Here is an 11,539-nt window from a genome sequence, read left to right on the forward strand (position 1 = left end):
CTTTCAAAAATTGGACCATTTCCTCGCACTCGGAATTTGTCAAGCTGGATCCGAGCATGAAGAAGCGTGACCCTGTCCTCATTGATTGGGACCTTGATGAGGTCTTCAATGGACTTCTGCTCTGCTGGATCCCCAACGTCCTCCAAGACGGGTTTCTCCGGGACCTTTACTCAATGTACCCTTTTGGAGCTCAGCAATTTTCCAACTGCTGAGACGTAGTATTGCATGGCTTGTACCTGATCACCGTACAAGTCTTCTTGCTGGTCGTTCGCCCCTATATACCGAATCACCTGATGGTAAGTTGAGGCGATGGCCCTTAGGGAATGGAGCCAATTTCGTCCGAGGATTGCGTTATAGGGGCTCGGTGCGTCTAAGACAACAAACTCCATGTTCCGCGACCAACCCCGTGACGACGGGTAGGATGATCTTGTCAAGTGGCCAAACCGGAGCTCCACTGGAGCCGGTCCGGGGAACTTCGGCTCGCAACAAGGCAGATTCTGGGATCTTCAGTTCTTTGAACAGCAAGTGGTACATTACCTCGGTTGAACTCCCCTGGTCAATCAAGACCCTCTTTACTTTGTGCGTGGAGATTTGAACGGTCACGACAAGTGCATCGTTATGCGGGGTTTGAACCCTCTAGAGATTCTGTTCGCTAAACGTGATTGACCATGGTCGCTCGGCCGTCTTAGGACGTTTCGGCACGTTCCCGATCGGAAAAATTTGTTCGGATTTTTTGGCTCGGTCAAGCTCAGAGCGAAGTTGTTGGGCTGCCTCCTTGTTTATCAGGCCATGAATGACGTTGATGCGTCCCACCAGTCGCGGGACGAGGTGGGGAACTGCAGCGTTCGGCGGGCGGCGTGGTGTCTTTGTCCAATCGATGTAGTCATCAAGGTGTCCCTGAGCGGCTAGCTACCGTGGTGTCTTTGTAGGGAGCGTAGGCCGTAGTGTAGTGACCGAGCTCATTTTGATACGAGCACCGTTTCCTGGTGTCGCCGTTTCCGGCCTCTGTGTTGAGCTTCGGAGGGTTTGGCATACGAAGTACGGCTCGCATTCTATGGCCTAAGAAGGAAATAAATCGGCTCTTTGAACACGGTGGTCTCGGCGACATAGTCGTGAGCCTTTAGGGCCTTCTTGTTGCCAGTCTTGACAGTGTTCACCTGTTTCCTCATAGGAGCAGAATTGCTCCACCGTCCTCATGAGTTCGTTCATTCCATGAGAAGCCCGGATTGCCAGCTTGTCGAGGATCTTGCTCCCGGTTTCCAGACCGTTTTCGAAGTTTTTTGCTGCCCAATACTGGTCAACCCCTGGTATCTCGTTAAAGAGTTTCCAGTAACGCTCAGTGTATTTTCGGAGCGTCTCGCCTGGCATTTTCTTCATCTGAGCCGAAGCGTCCTCCTCTTTGGCCTGTCTGTTGCTAGTGATAAAGCGGTAGTTAAAGGCTCGCTCAAGCTCTTTGAAACTGTGAATTGATCCGGCCTTTAGCTGGTTGAACAACAACCCCCTAAGGCTTGACGGGAACGCCTTGCATGTGATAGCGTCGTCGTCGGTGACGCAAGAGATTGTGCTACGGTAACTGATGAGATGAGTGTAAGCCTCGGTCGTGCTGAGAATAGGGACTCCGTGAGTTTTTTGAGCTGATACTCGTGGGTCGGTCTAGGGGGACGGCTGTCGCGCTTGCCCCTAGATCTTTTGGAAGACCTGTATTCCCTTTCTTTCTCGATCATCTCGGTGTAGCGACGTTGGTTTGGTCGTTCTCTTTTCTCCGTGGATACCCTCTGCCGGTTCTCTTTGGGTAGACTTTGCGATGGCTCGGCTACTCATCTCGTCGAACAACCACGCTAACGCTCCTTTCACGAGGGATTCGGTGTGCATTCCTCGAGTCGGTGGTGCGCCCGGGGTTGGCAGTTTCTCGGGGGATATCCTCATGCTCAAGAGGGTACCAATGAAGATCCTTTTCGTGCCACCAGGGTGTCCAACCCTCACGCTCCCTTGACTCGTAGGGTATCAAGGTTTGGTTATTGTCCTGTAGTTCCACGGTATTATAGCTTTGCGAACCTTGCGAATACTCGTCTCCAGCGAATGAACTTGAGTAGACGGTGTATGGGCTGCCTTCTCGTCTGCTACTGCCGGCCGGGCCGCCTCCCAGACGCTGGTGGACTGGTGACCATTGCTGCCTAAAACAAGCGTTGTCTCCGGCTCGAGCATTCGTAAGGGGTGGATCGAGTCGATCATGAACTGAGATACAACGGTTTTCTCCGTTGTCAAGCGAGGGCGGCGGCAGACCTCCTCATCGGTGCCGTCTTCCTTGTGAGTGGGAGCGAGAGGTGGCCGAACGGTTCTTTGCCTTTAGCCTGGCAATTTCCCATTTTCATGATGGCGACGTCGGCGCTCTTTTGCTCTTGCTGCTGCTCTAGCATATGGATGTAAGCTAGCGCACCTTCTCCCATGACCGTCGGCCGTGGGACTCATGTTCTGGGTCCAGGTGGAGTGAATCCGGGAGGGTGGGTAAGAGAGGTGGTGTTTTTGTCAGTTTCTGAGGGAATCTGTACGAAGGGAACTTGGAGTGGAAGGTGGGCTACCCATTTTGTAGGACGGAAATTGAGAGAAAGAGGTTGAGGAATGAAAGATGAAGGGGACGAAAGGGGTGTTGTTTGGAGAGGAAAAAGTGTGTAAGGTTTCTTTTACCTTCACACATAATCATTTATTTATATAAGGAGATAGTTCATTACATAATGTAAATAAGCAATGTGGGACTAAACACAATATACTAGTATATGAGTATACTAGTATTCCAACACTCCCCCTCAAGCTGGGAAATAGATATCACACAAATCCAGCTTGTCACATAACATCTCCAACCGGGGTTTAAACAATGACTTGGTGAATATGTCGGCCAATTGAGCACTTGTAGACACGAAAGGAGTTGCTATAACACCACCAGTCAACTTCTCTCGCACCAGATGACAATCAACTTCGATATGCTTAGTCCGCTCATGAAATACAGGGTTGGATGCAATATGAATTGCTGCTTGGTTATCACAATACAAATTCATAGGCAATTGCACATGGAATCCTATCTCCTCAAGAAAAGATCGCACCCACACAATCTCACATGTGGTGTGAGCCATGGCTCTATATTCTGCCTCTGCACTAGACCGTGCAACCACGGTCTGTTTCTTACTCTTCCAATTAACAAGATTGCCACCAAGAAAAACACAATATCCAGTGGTTGACCTCCTGTCAGACGGGCCTCCTGCCCAATCAGAATCAGTGAAGGCCTCAATACGCAAATGACCATTAGCTCTATAAAATAGACCACGTCCAGGATGAGACTTGAGATACTTGACAATTCTAAGAACAGCCTCCCAATGTGGCACATGAGGAGCAAACATAAACTGACTCACGATACTCACTGCAAATGAAATATCAGGACGTGTAATAGTGAGATAATTCAGTTTACCAACCAAACGGCGATATTGATCAGGACTAGACATTGCCTCCCCCTGATCAATGCATAGTTTGACATTAGGATCCATAGGGGTATCGACAGGTTTTGTCCCCAACAAACCAGTCTCATCTAAGATATCCAGCACATATTTCCTTTGTGATAAACTAATACCATCTTTAGATCGTGCCACCTCAATACCTAAAAAGTATCGCAATCTACCCAAGTCTTTAGTATGAAATTGACTCTGCAGAAAGACCTTCAACGCATCAATACCTCTCTGGTCATCACCCGTAATAATAATATCATCGATATGCACAATCAATAACACTTTGCCTCGAGGAGATGTGAGAGACAAAACAGAATGATCAGACTGACATTGATGCATACCAAATTTCAAAACTGCATCACTGAACTTTCCAAACCAGGCCCTGGGAGTCTGTTTAAGCCCGTAAAGAGCTTTACGAAGACGACATACCTGAGAACGCTCCCCCTGAGCAACAAACCCAGGTGGTTGCTCCATATAAACCTCCTCAAGAAGATCGCCATGTAAAAAAGCATTCTTGACATCCAATTGAAATAAGGGCCAGCCAAGGTTGGCTGCAAGAGAAATAAGGAGACGGACAGAACCAAGCTTTGCAACCGGGGAAAAGGTTTCAGCATAGTCAACACCATAAGTCTGGGTGTAGCCTTTAGCAACAAGGCGAGCTTTGTAACGCTCAACAGACCCATCAGGATGATATTTCACAGTGATTTCCCAGCCGTCCCCTTATGTGCCCTCCTTTTCCACTGCTACGTTCGCTCAGAAAGGCTCCACCTTTGCTGGCCTGGCCTCTAATACTCCGTGGGTTATTGATTCTGGAGCTACCGGTCATATGACAGGTCACTCCATCCACCTCTCTGGTTCTCGTCCTCTTGTGAAGTCTTCTAGTGTTGCCTTGGCTGACGGTTCCTCTTCTGACATTGCTGGTTCGGGTTCTGTTATCTTACATTCTTCTCTTACATTAGACTCTGTTTTACATGTTCCTCGTTTTTCCCATAGTCTTATGTCTGTTAGTAAACTTACCCAATCCTTAAATTGTTCGGTTACCTTTTTTCCTGGTTATTGTGTATTTCAGGATCTCCAGACGGGGAAGAAGATTGGTGGCGGTGTTGAGCGTGGTGGTCTATACTATTTTGACACTGGCGAACGCGCACCTCCTGCCTCTGTTGCTTTTCAGGCTTCCGTATCTCCTTATGAACATCATTGTCGTCTTGGTCATCCCTCCCTTCAGACTCTCCAGCAGTTAGTTCCGTCGTGTCGTGGTCTTCAGTCTTTGCCATGTGAAGTCTGTGAGTTCAGTAAACACCGTCGTGTTTCTTTTCCGCCTAGAGTAGAGAGTCGAGTGTCTCGTCCTTTTCATTTAGTTCACTCCGATATTTGGGGTCCAGTGCGTGTTTCATCACGTGGTGGTTTTCAGTATTTTGTTATTTTTGTGGATGACTATTCTAGGCTTACTTATGTTTATCTCATGAAAAACCGGTCAGACTTGTACTCAATTTTCAAATCTTTTTATATGGAAATAAAGACTCAATTTGATGTTTCTCTTCGTATCTTTCGTTCGGATAATGCTGGTGAATATTTCTATAATGTTTTGTCTGCCTTTTTTGATGAGCATGGTATTCTTCATCAATCTTCGTGTTCTCGCACTCCCCAACAAAATGGGGTTGCCGAACACAAGATACAACATTTGACAGAGGTTGCCCGAGCTCTTTTAATCCAGCGAACGGTTCCCAAATCCTTTTGGGGCGACGCTGTCCTTACTGCCGGCTACCTTGTGAATCGCATGCCGAGGGATGGGCAGGGGCTGGGGAGAGCCGACGAGGGCAGGGTGAGGGCCAACGGTGGTTGTCGGGATGAGAAAAAGTGTATAGGGTGTTCTGATCGAAAATGGCAAGATCGACGTTAACAGATGCCGCAATGAACAGTACCCGATGAACAGTGTCGCGTGAACAGTATCCGATGAACAGTGCCGGTGAACAGTCGTGTGAACAGTGACGTGAACAGTGCTGCGATGAACAGTGTCGTTTTAGGGTTTTTTTTTTTTTTTTTTTGCGTCAAGATGATAGTGGAGGGCTGATGGTGGCTGGTGGGTAGTGGGTGGCTGTCGTAGTCGGCCGATGGTGGCTGCTATAGTAGGTTTAGGGTTTCAAAGGTGGCTGCTATAGTAGGTTTAGGGTTTCTAGGGTTTCAAAGGTGGCTGCTATAGTAGGTTTAGGGTTTCAAAGGTGGTTTAAGATTGGGATTGAGAACCCGCTCTGATACCATGTTGTTTGGAGAGGAAAAAGTGTGTAAGGTTTCTTTTACCTTCACACATAATCATTTATTTATATAAGGAGATAGTCCATTACATAATGTAAATAAGCAATGTGGGACTAAACACAATATACTAGTATATAAGTATACTAGTATTCCAACACGGGGAACCGCTGTGGATCTGAAAAGTTCACCTTGGGTTCACCAAACTATGGGGGCTCCGATTCGGATGGTTCATCCACCTAGCATCCTTGGTATATTTGATCTTGATCCCTGGTTCCTTTGCCTGTCCTGCACCACAGAACACGACTACAGACCATACTGGGGGAGCTCCGGAATGGCCCTCTGGTGCAAGGATAAGTTAGTGCAGAGAGGAAAGCTAAGGACTAGGGTTTGAGTATAAGAGATGATGTACCTTTCTAGGGTTGTTATCAAGGGATATTTATAGAGCTCTCCTTAGCTTGCCCTCCAAGAATGCACATGTGCACAACACGCGTCGGCTGACGTCATCCCGTCGTCAGATTAGGGTTTCGTAACTGTTAAGGGGATGAGCTGGCGTCCTCATGTGCCCTTATCTTTATTCGAATATTGTAACCTCTCGGATGACGTTACCGCCTTCATCATGGCTAAGGCGTTTTGTTCCCACGTGGATGAGCTGGCAGTAAGATCCTGCCGTCCGTTTACATCCAAACACGAGGTACGACCATAAAATGGTCGGCATGCTCCAATGGCAAATCTACCCGAACTTGATGGGATTCTTGCCGAACACTGTCCTTTGTGGGAGGTTCAGTCGAATGCTCGGTCTAGGGAAGGGCCGTTATTTCCAGCCTACTACAGAAAGAGGACCAAAAATTTGGGACGGAGGGAGTAGTAAGCCTTTTTTTACTTTTGCCCAAGAATGTCTAATAGTAGTTCAAAGCACACATTGAACTTAGGCCCCGTTTCGCGTAATTTTTAGCAGTTTTTGGAGGTTTTGTCCTTATTCAAAAAACAAATTCGCATTCGTTAGTTTTACGCGAAACTTTTGTGAATTATTGATTCATCTCGACAAGAGGAATTGGGAAAGTAAAAAAAATTACTTTTACCTAAGAAGAAAAAAAAAGACGAACTTTTTTACTTTTTTTTTTTTGCTGAAAAGTGGGTTTTTAAAATATTTGGGTAAAAGTAATTTTTTTTTACTTTTTCGATTCCTCTCTTCGAGACGAATGAATAATCTACAAAAATTTGACGCAAAACTAACGAACGCGATTTTTTTTAATAAAGACAACCTCAAAAAAAATTACTTTCTACTTAGTGGAACAACACCTTAATGGAGTGCACAAGTAGGCTTTTGCCTTAAAATATTAGTAGCTCTGTTCCAAGTTTTTGCCTAAGGTGATTACGTGTCATTTTTTTTTACTAGATTCATCTTCTAAAGAGAACCATTTGAGGGTAAACTAGTAAAGTAACAGCTTCTGTTCACAAAGTTAAGGTGGCAACTCTGAATTTTAGAAACTCGAAGGGAGTTTTTGTTAGAAACCTCAAGGGAGGTCAGTAAAATTTACCCATTAAACTATTCAATCCATAGTGCTAGGTGCAAAATAAGCAGTGAAGATCAACCTAGACTATGGCCACGAGACCAAAACCTTAAAATGCAAGGTCAACTCCTCTGGATGATCCAATGTCATCTAGAGTGTTGGTAGATACATTCGTTCTAGGTCTCAAGTCAGACCTCCTCACCCAAATAGCTCTTGTTTTAACTGGAACTACTTGACTCCTCTTGTTAGGTGTAGGTTGAGGTTCCATATCCTTAAATGTCGTATTCCTAACATTATTATACTCAGTATACTTGGCCCAATATTTTTCAATATTGTCATGAGTTGTAACTGTTTTAAAATGATCAACATTATTACGACTAACAGAGCTACGAGCAACAGAAGGATATCCATGTAGTTGGAAGCAATTCGGATGTGTCCTTTAAATGGCATGTAGGAACAAACCTAGCACCATTAGCTTTCCTAATATGAAGAGGCTTCTTAGCAAGATTAATGCTATTAGGTTTAGGATTTACCACTTTAGATTTCACTACATTCGTTTTACCGCCAAGTTGAAACGATGATGAAGCTCCATGAAATCCAAGTCCTGACTTGTCACTCGTTGACCTTTGAATATCAAGAATGTCGTCTAACTTCTTTGAACCTATAATTAAAAGCTCAAAAATATGTATTTAAAAGCTCAAAAATATCATTAGCACTAGTTAGTTCAACTTGTAAATCGTTAATTTTACTTACTGACATGTTATCTTCATTGGACAAAACTTTGATCTTCTCCTTAAGAATCCCAACCTCTTTTCTAAGTTGATCCCTTTCATCTGTAATAGTACTCAAAGACCCTTGTAATTCTTCTACTTGTATCCTCACAGTTACTAACTCCAAGTTACACTTATATCTTTCTGCTAGCTTGAGATTGATCTCGGCGATTTTCACACTTTCTTCATATAGTTGGTTATATTTTCCCCTTAATTCACGTATACCGTCATCGTCATTTGTTTCCCCATCCTCACTATCATCTGAGGACTCATGATCACCGAATGTGAATGCAAGAATGCTCCAAAAGCAATGAGATTTGTTTTTTTCTTTAGACTTGTCTGAATCATTGTCATCCCAAGTTATATTTGCCTTAAAATTCGCCTTCCTTTTTAGTACATTGACGCACTCATGAGCAAGATGTCCATAGCCGTAACACTTGGAACATTTAGGCCCTGACAGTGGTCCTTTACCTCCATTTTTTCCTTTACCACTAGAAAAATCTTCTTTACCAATACCATTATTCTTTCTAATCTTAGAATTATTTTTTATGGCTTTCTTTTTAAAATTTTGAAAAAATAAGTCCATGGCTTCAGTACCATACTCATCAACATTATTTGCAATTTGAGTAAATCTCATCAATTTGATAACTTTTAAAAGCAATCGAATTAGTCGAAGGTTTTATTTTCGATTTATGAGATTCAGATTGCAACATATTTGCCTCGTATGTTTGAAGGAGACCAACAACTTCTTCAATAGATTTTTTTGAAAGTTTTTGATTTCCTTGAAGCTTAGTAACTTTTGTTTCAAAACGATCAGGCAAAGACCTCAAAAAAAACTTAATGACTCTAAAAGGAGGGATAGGCTCACCCAGGGTTTCGCAACTGTTGACGATGGAGACCAGCTTTGAGTAAAATTGATTGAACGTCTCATCCTCATCCATTCTGATCATCTCAAACTCCGTAGTACGCCTTTGCAGTTTAGACTGTTTGACTACATATGTTCCTTCATGGCATGTAACTAAAATATCCCATGCTTCCTTTGCAATCTCACAATTTGCTATTTTTCGGTGCTCAGTAACATCCACAGCACTGAATAGAATAATATCTAAGGCTCGGTTATTTGCTTGTAGCTTGCCCCTTATTTGACAGACAACTCAAAAGTTGATTTTGAAACCTCTTTCCCTTCTAGTTTTCACAAGACATACGTATCCATCAATACATGAATTCCAGATTTCTTCATCCACTGATCTCATAATAGCTTTTATCCTCGATTTTCAATAATCGAAATTCTCACTTTCCAAAATTGGTATACGACAGGAAGAGTGGTTCATATTCTTATCAATGTTAAGTAAGGATCCGCTTAGGAAAAACTTCCTATAGATTAGGATCGACTGCTCTAATACCAATTTGAAAAATCCTAGCTCGCCTAGGTTTAAAGATTTGCTATGTTTTAATCTCAATCAACGATTAACCAATCAAAAACTAAATAAATCACATAAACGAAAGCAAATCAAAATATACATGGAAAACCCCTGAAATGGTAAAAACCACGGAAGGAATCAAAACACTATACTCAATGTGTAATTACAAGCAAACTTCCGTACGATTATGAATCCTCACCAATCGTCCTAAGTTCTACTTGCCAAATTCTTGTTCACCACACCCAGCCGCGGCCTTGAATCGCACAAGCCTTCTGTTATCCTTCCAGAAATCCACTGAAAGATGACTCAAGTAGGTTGATTCAATTGTTGTAGAAACCTGTTGGAGATAGATTGAACGCTCAATGATCTATGGGTGGTGTAGATACTCCCAAGATACAAAGTGAGAAACCTCAAGGGTGTTTTCTCTCCACTCAAACAAAAGTGCGGCTGCTGTAATATATGTTGTCGCACTTTTTCTGACCTAACAAATCAATATATATACTACTGTTGTCGCTCGAGTAAAATGATCCGGTGAGCCTCGCCCGAGATTTGGCTTGATAGTCACTCGAGCCTATTCAGCAACGTCTGAACTTCCAACAAACCTTGACTAACATCTACCGGACTCAAATACAATAAATAAAATTCCTTTCCACATCCTACCACAGACTCTCTAAGAATAAATAAATAAAACGTACAACTCAATAATACAGGATACAGAAAAATATGTGTTTGTCAATGGAATTGCCAACCAAAAAATAGCGCCGCTTTTTGGAGCTAACAGATTCTATTGGTCAAAACTCCTACTTTCATTGTTGACCAAACCACAACCTTACAAATAAACAAAAAGAAGAAAATTTTCAGGCTCTTTTGCTTGTGTGCCAGAAGTTGCTGCGATGTTCTTTGTCTCCAACAAAACAATACATCGAATTTGGAGCAGAGCAAAAGCTTGTATTGCCCGTGGTTTGATGGATAATGTATCAAGCAAAAAGCGTAGAAGAGCTGGCCGGAAGTGACGTCAAATTGACTGGAACAAAGTCACGGAAATCCCTCTTCATCGCCGTACAAATATTCGTTCCTTGTCGGAGACTTTGGAAGTCCCAAAATCAACACTCCATCAACGAATTAAGGAAGGTAAAATTAAGCCTCATTCAAATGCTCTTAAGCTGTACCTTTCCGATGAAAATAAGATAACGAGGTTGCACTTTTGTCTTTCCATGCTTGAGCCAAACAGTCTCCAAAATCAGCCAATGTTCAAGGATATGTACAACTATGTTCACATAGATGAGAAGTGGTTTTACTTGACCAAAGAATCGGAAAGGTATTATCTACTTCCCGAAGAAGATCAACCACATCGAACTTGCAAAAGCAAACGATTCATCATAAACGTTATGTTTCTAGCAGTGGTAGCTCGACCATGATTTGGTGCTAATGGAGGCAAAGAGTTTTCGGGTAAGATTGATATTTTTCCATTCACATTCAAAGAACCTGCCAAACGAACATAAAAGTAAAAATCACCTAGCCAGTACAATGGAGTCAACGGCAATTGCATCGGTGACTAAAGATGTTATTCTCTTGTGTTTGATTGAAAAAGTTGTACCTGCTATTCAATCAAAATGGCCTCGGTCTAGCATGGGTGAAACTATTTATATTCAACAAGATAATGCAAGGCCCCACATCAAACCATATGATGCTGAGTTTCATGATGCTGCAACAAGGAATGGGTTTGATATCCGTTTATCATTTCAACCCCCAAATAGTCCAGACTTGAATGTTCTTGATCTCGGTTTTTTTGGAGCAATTCAATCCTTGCAATATCAAGAGGCGCCTAGAACAATCGATGAATGCGGTGGAGAAATCTTTTGATAAATTACCTTTGCACGATCTCGAATCTGTTTTTTTAATCTCTACACACTTGTATGGTTGAAGTGATGAATGTTAATGGGGGGAATAAATACAAATTGCCACACATTAGGAAACCCCAGTTAATGAGAGATGGTGTTCTTCCTTCTCAACTTAAATGTAGCCTAGATGTTGTGGAGAACGTGTTGATTCATCTACAGAATCAAGTTTAAATCAAGGTTAGTTTCCTT

This window comes from Rhododendron vialii, chromosome 3a, assembly GCF_030253575.1.
Source record: "Rhododendron vialii isolate Sample 1 chromosome 3a, ASM3025357v1".
Taxonomy (NCBI): Eukaryota; Viridiplantae; Streptophyta; class Magnoliopsida; order Ericales; family Ericaceae; genus Rhododendron; species Rhododendron vialii.